The sequence below is a fragment of the Capsicum annuum genome, chromosome 11 (genome assembly GCF_002878395.1).
Source record: "Capsicum annuum cultivar UCD-10X-F1 chromosome 11, UCD10Xv1.1, whole genome shotgun sequence".
Lineage (NCBI taxonomy): Eukaryota > Viridiplantae > Streptophyta > Magnoliopsida > Solanales > Solanaceae > Capsicum > Capsicum annuum.
Window position 1 is genome coordinate 91,144,612 of NC_061121.1, and position 6,855 is coordinate 91,151,466.

At 35.5% G+C, this 6,855-nt stretch overlaps 1 long non-coding RNA gene across 1 annotated transcript in view; it reads left to right on the forward strand.

Annotated features, from left to right (window-relative positions):
* Nucleotides 1-5,056, forward strand: part of LOC107847945 — a 13,750-nt gene extending 8,694 nt beyond the window's left edge. Inside the window, exon 2 of the long non-coding RNA XR_001667720.2 lies at nt 4,790-5,056. This is a non-coding gene — a long non-coding RNA (uncharacterized LOC107847945). The remainder of the gene's footprint in view (nt 1-4,789) is intronic.
* Nucleotides 5,057-6,855: the final 1,799 nt, after the last annotated feature.

A 6,855-nucleotide genomic window follows, 5' to 3' on the forward strand; every position in this document is an offset into this window, starting at 1 on the left:
ACTTTCAATAACTTATTTAGAAAGGACCATACTGTTACTAAGCTAAGCCTTTGCACTTGTATCGCCTCAACAATGAGACAAAGCCTATGAATTAGAGCAAGGAAAAAAAACAAATAACTTTCGTAAGGATAACACATTAGAATAATCTAGAGCATGAAAGAATGAAAAACATTTTCTAAATGCCTCGTAGCCTCTCCCTTAGAAGTGTGGCATGCTATACTCCCATAAAAGATACTCTACTTGACACGACTTTGTGGACACCTAATTGACCATGAACCCTTTTGCCTAATCAACCAGAACATAATACAATATAATAACAAAATTCAATGTAAAACAAGATAGATAAGCATGACTCAAAAGAAGTCTTAAGAATTCAATAACCAATTCCTAAGTCCAATGTAATTCACAAAGCCTCTAGACAGATTCAACCAAATATTAATAAGAGTCAGGACATGCCCCCGACAATAGCCAAAAATAAGTCCAAAGGAGTAATCTACTATATGAGTGAAACAAGACTATGAAATGACAAACCCTTCCGAGTGATGGAAGCTCACCACCTCAAATCTAATCAACGAACAAGTGTGAATCACCTTGCTCTGCATAAGATAACCAAAACACCCTTAGGACTCTGCATTGCATAAGGATACAACGTCTGAGGATGATTAGGGTGATGAGCACTATCATGTAACTTAAGGAAGGGATAAAATAATGCCAAGTCGAAACCACAGTAAAATCCACATGCACATAGTATACACACACACACACACATATATATATAATATGTCGGGATAGGGAACATGGCTTATTATGAAGTAAAATATTGTCCTGGACTATGCAACTTAACTATTATAAAAGGCATCCATGGGCTATATGGATTTATCTCCCCTATTGAAAGGGCCTCAATTCGTGTTAGCTGTACGAATGTAACTTTAAGTCATTTCTTGTGATTCTGCTTATTTTCGCTATTAGAGCTTTTCCATAGCTGCCTAAGTCATTTTTGACTTGTTGGAATTCATAGTTTGATTATCGAGCAGTCCATTTGGTTTTTAGAACCATTTTTCTATTTAGAAGTTTTCGTTGGTTTCAAATGGCCACCGAGCAAAAGCTTCAGTAAAATGATATTGGATATGAATTCTGACAGCGCCAAAAGCTTTAGAATATCAATTTTAGGTTGGGTAGACCTTTGGTTCGGGTTCCACTGCACCCAAACTCATTTCGACCTATTGGTCGAAAAGTTGTTAAAATAGAAATTCAGTGTGGGGCCAACATTTGGTCGAAACAACCTCGGATAGAAAATCTGACTTTGCCAACACGTTCAAAATGTTGAAATCAATGAGGTTCAATATTTTATTTGCTCATATTAGATTCTGAATGCATCCCGACGCATTGACTGTCACCTGGTGCAGCAAAGGTACTGTGATCGCGGAGGCTGTATCGCGATCGCGATACCACGATCGCGGCCCGCATATTTGCGGATTGCCTGAACTGAGGTCTTGGAAAATGATATTTAAATGCCTTTTTTGGTTAAGAATTGGCCATTTCTCCATTGTCTTGATTCCCATAAACCCTAATAGAGTGCGTATACCTCAAATTGAGTTTTGGGTGTTTATTAGGAGCTTGAATAACTTGTATATTCGTGATTAACATCAAATATAAGGTATGAATCCTTCATTTATAGTTTTGAATTCTTGATTAGTTGACCCAAAACCCCAAATATCTTGAGGCTTGATTTTAGCCTCGAATATGCTTGATTTGCACTAATTTCTTGAGGGATATAACTCCCAAATGGTATTTAAACAATGGGATGATCTCGGAAACTCATTTTCCATAAGTGGGACCCACTTAAGGGTTTTTGTGATGTTCTCGTAATAATGCATATATTGTGTTTTTGATAGCTTGGCTCCTTGAAGAAACTTTGAGGAAGGGGAAATCGAAGGTTATCAGTTTGTGAGCTATATTTGGATTCAAGGTAGGTGGTTGTTATGAGCTATATTTGGATTCGAGGTCGGTTAGGCTTACTTCTTGTTAGATTGAGCTTTATTATAGTATGACTTTGATATCTTGATAAGATTGAGTGGGGTTTTAGGTGTTGAAATGGTAGATAGTAATGTTGGGATTAGTTGAACCACTTAGGCTATTGAACTCATAACGTGTGATACTTGACTCATAGACTAGAACCTTGGTTAGTTGGACTTGTTATCTCGTGAATAGCATGAGAATACTCTAGTTGCTCTAATTAGACGAAAGTGACCTTGTCACTCATATTAAATAGTAAGTTGACCTTAGTTGTGTATATTTGTGGAAATTGCCCTAGTAGCTTGGGATGAATTAAGAGTAATTAATACTTGAGGAAGAATTATACCATTAAACTAGTGTGGATTGATAAACCTTTATGCGATGACTTAGATGGCTTAGCTTATCCCCGGGTAGAAGTTAGACGATTTGAGGAAATTGGGTTATTAGAAGCGGAACTTGACCCACCTTAAGTTTGGACATTGTAGTTTTATTAGCAACCTAGATACTCGTTAAACGCATAGAACATGCCTTTTCTAATATGATGACTAACCACGGTAAATGGTTTATTCATGATGTTGGTATTGGAAATTATGTGCATGATTGGTTGCTAGATTATTTATGATGCTTGGATGGCAATGAATTGTCTTATAATTGAACCTATGACTATGTTATCACTTAAATCATTGACTAAATTATCATGTGGGCCTTGGAGTATGTTATCGGCCATATTATGTTCAAGCCTAGTGATCAAACTAATGTTTGTGCTAAAAATCCGCTTGTGCTTATAATGTGAATCATACTAATAAAGAGGGTCTCTAGAAGAGATAATTAAGGCTTTGTACTTGTAAATGCTAATGATTATGTTAAGCTCAGTAAAGTAGTAAGTGTTCATACCATATGGATATAATACTTGTTCATGCACCTATTAACATATTGTGTTGATAATGAATGATGAGGTATGATGATATGTCTTTCCTTATTTTTCTTTCACTCTATCCCCCATGGGGTTTGCAGTTACTATTGTTTGGATTGCTTAAATATGCATTAATGATATGATGATGCCCGATAAGTCTGGAGGATATATTGATGTTATGATGATGTCCGGTAAGTCCATAAGATATATTGATGTTATGATGATGCCTAATAAGTCCGTAGGATATATTAATGTTATGATGATGCCCGGTAAGTCCGAAGGATATATTGATGTTATGATGATGCCCGATAAGTTCGAAGGATATATTGATGATATGATGATACCCGATAAGTTCGGAGGATATATTGATGATATGATGATGTTTGGTAAGTCTGGAGGATATATTGATGTTATGTATGGTAAATATGTGTATATATGTTTATGTGTGATTATGCCTTTATATGATTACATCCGCATTTGCTTAAAGATATGATGTTATTCTTGAGATGTCGGTTATAATTCTTCAATATTTATCACTTGTTAAGTGGTGTAATTCTTGCTAGTGTTGAAAGTGAGTAGAAGTAGTATATGCCGAATAATGAATTAGGACAAGTTGGTGATCGGGATATTGTGTGGTATTTGAGGATTAACCTATTGAGCCTAGATAGGATTGGATAAATGGATTAAGGTATATTGCTTATTAAAGTGAGTTATGTGGGGACTAGTTGACTACTAAGTGATTAATCTTACTTGATGGCTTGAAGTCTACAATTCTAGTGAGTGAACCTTATTTGGTTGAAATGTGGTTACTAGCAATTGTGGTTGTTATGTGGCTAATGACGATAATAGGTTTAGTATGGGTGATGATTAATGATATTGATGACTAAGTTATGATGTCGATTAGCTATTAGTTGATGATTTGTATATTAATGATGCTAGATACTAAAAGATGTTAATGGTTAATACATAAGAGTATAATGAAAATTAGTGGCTTTTTTCTAGATGGTGATTAGTGCTATTATGATGATTATAAATGGATATTGTTTAAATGTGCCTATGGTCTAATAGTGAATCTTGATTAGATGTTGGATGTTGGTTAATTTGAGAATAATATTAATTACTATTCTGTGAAGGAAAATTATATAAAGAATCGGGTAGGCTAATAACTAGAGGTCCTTTGATGACTAGAGAATTAGTAGTTTAATAATGTATTGATTAGTTAATAGTAGTGCGTAGATCGAGTATATCAATGAGATAGATTTCTAAATGGTGATATGATTATGGTTATGTGTTCTTCGGTAAACGTTATTCAATTGTAGTAATTGATGAGGATTATGAATGTTGGAAAATAACCATTAATGTGAAATGTGGGAAATCATGGATAGTGAGAAGTTGGTTATATATCGATTTACGTTGATGATTTGATCTTTTGATGCACTATCCGGTGGTATGGGACGCTGTGATGGGTTCTTTACTTTATATTCTTTTGGGTGTACTCTCCGGTGGTATGGAATGCCATGGTGAGTTCTTTTACTTATTGCTCTAATGGGTGTATGTGCGTTAATTTGGTATTTATGCGATTGTAATTGTATTAGTGTCGCTTTATGCTTCCGAATCGATTACTCATTATATATGAGGGTATTGGCGTGTATTGATGTGAGATGTATTATTACTCTAGTTGATAATTTATTTTACACAGTGATGATGAAGATGATTCAGGTTTGATTTTGTACTGACTTAGGGATATTATCTTACTTTATATCATCTTTATATCATAATTTAGCTCAGTCAGTCAATGATGCCTACTGAGTACCCATTGTATTGGTACTCATACTATACTTCTTTACCTTTTTGGTGTAGACCTGAGTACAAGTTACCTTCGCTGTGTTGAGTTCTTGCAGTGTTGATCTTCCGGAGATGGGCTGAGCTCTTGGAGTTTCGAGTCGCCCGTTTCCCTCTATCCTTGTTCAATCTTTTGTATTCAAGACAGAATTATTGACTATTCTAGACTTTTGGGTTGTATTTTCTATTATCAAACTTAGATGCTCTTGTACTGATATTACCAGGTCGTGGAATTGGTATTTGTATTTTGATTGTCTTCTTTTAGTGGAACACTGTTGATTATAATTGTATTTGTGTATTTAGGCTCGTTTAGGCATTTCTGCCGAAGAAACACATTGCCTTAGCTCTGGGTTACAATGTTGGCTTATCTACTGGTGGATTTTAGAAGGTGCCATCATAACTCGTGAATTAGGTCGTGACAACGAATTAGAGAAAAACTGAGGGAAAACTAAAGCCATCAAGGAAACTAGCTGTCCCAAAATATATGTCAAGTGTGACACATGCACACGGTCATCAAGACCAAACCTCACGTCGGCAAACATTAGTTTCTAGTATAATCCATCGAAGACCCACACCTTCACGGCTTCACTACATAACCCCCCTTAACCCCAATTTCAAAGAAGTTTCACATAATTCATTTATTAATTCAAGGAGTCATTCATTGAGGCATTATCAAGTGATATCGTCATACCGACTATAGCTTCCAAGCACATGTCATTTAGCCAAAACCAACCATCCGCCAAAAGGACTCTAACCCAATTAGCCAATGGGACTCGAAAGCTCCAAGTAGGAACTAAACCGTTTAGCTTATGGGACTCTAACCCAGTCAGCTAATAGGAATCAAAAGTCCCAAGTAGGAACCAAATCATCTAGCCAAGTGGGACTCTAACCCCTCAGCCAATAGGACTCCAAATTTTTTAATTAAAGATCAATCCATGGCCACCAAGGCCTTTTTAAAAGCCAATTTAAATTCCATTAACCTTTTATGCAATGAAATATTTCAAGAGTGAAGTAAATTATGTATTTATCCATGTCGCAAATCCAATTTCACAAGTTGGGTTTAGGTCACCACCAATTCGATTGTTAAAGTTCACAAAATTTGGGAAAATTAGAATCCCCTAGTTTATCTACCATACCCATGCACCCTATAAGCTCAAAAATCATAAATAAGGCATGAACAATTGTATGTAAACCATGGGAAACATTGTTCAAAAACAAACATTCAAACCCCTTGGCCCATGTTCCAAAACTAACATCCAAACCACATGAATAACTACTTAAAACACATGCTTTTACAAAAGAGAAAATGCTCAAAAGTCCCCCAACCTTTACCCCAAATCCCAACTATACATATGCCCCCCCTGAACTATTTAAAACTGAAATTTTTACCCCCTTCAAAACTCACACCCACATATGTATTGGAGAGTAAGCACCATGCGTATGCCATGTAATGCCACGTGTAATTTTTTTTTTTTATTATAAAAATTAATTATTTTTCTTTTTTCTTTAATATTTTCCTTTTCCATTCCCTTTTTTCTTTTCTTTTTTTCCCCCTTTTGTAAATTCCCCATTTTCATCTTTCATTATTTTTGATCTTTCTCAGCCAAGTTGGCTTTCAGCAAGATTATTTCTTCATTCTTCAAAGCCAACTTTTCATGTGATGATTTCTCCGGTTCAGCAACTAATAAATTTGTGATTTTTTCATTAGTGGATTAGCCAATTTCATCATTTGGGATTTCAAAAACATCAATTTATTGAATTTTTATTTGATCTAATATTCTTGAATTTCCTTAGGCTTCGAAACCATAGATTTCATGGTTTTCTCAAAACGAAAAAATCCAAGAACTCATTAATGACGTTTCTCATTGTGGAAAGGATTTGGTGTTTAACCGGGAACTAGAGTTGTAGTCACAGCCGAGATAGTTCTGTGGGAACTATTTTGTGGAGTGGAATGTGAGGGCGCCATTAGAGGTGATATACGAAGCTTATGAAGGAGAAGAAAAAGATGATGGGGAATATGCAGGGGAGAAGAGAAAGGAAGCTTTTGGGGTTATTGAGAGGTACACGTCATTGTCCATGTACTA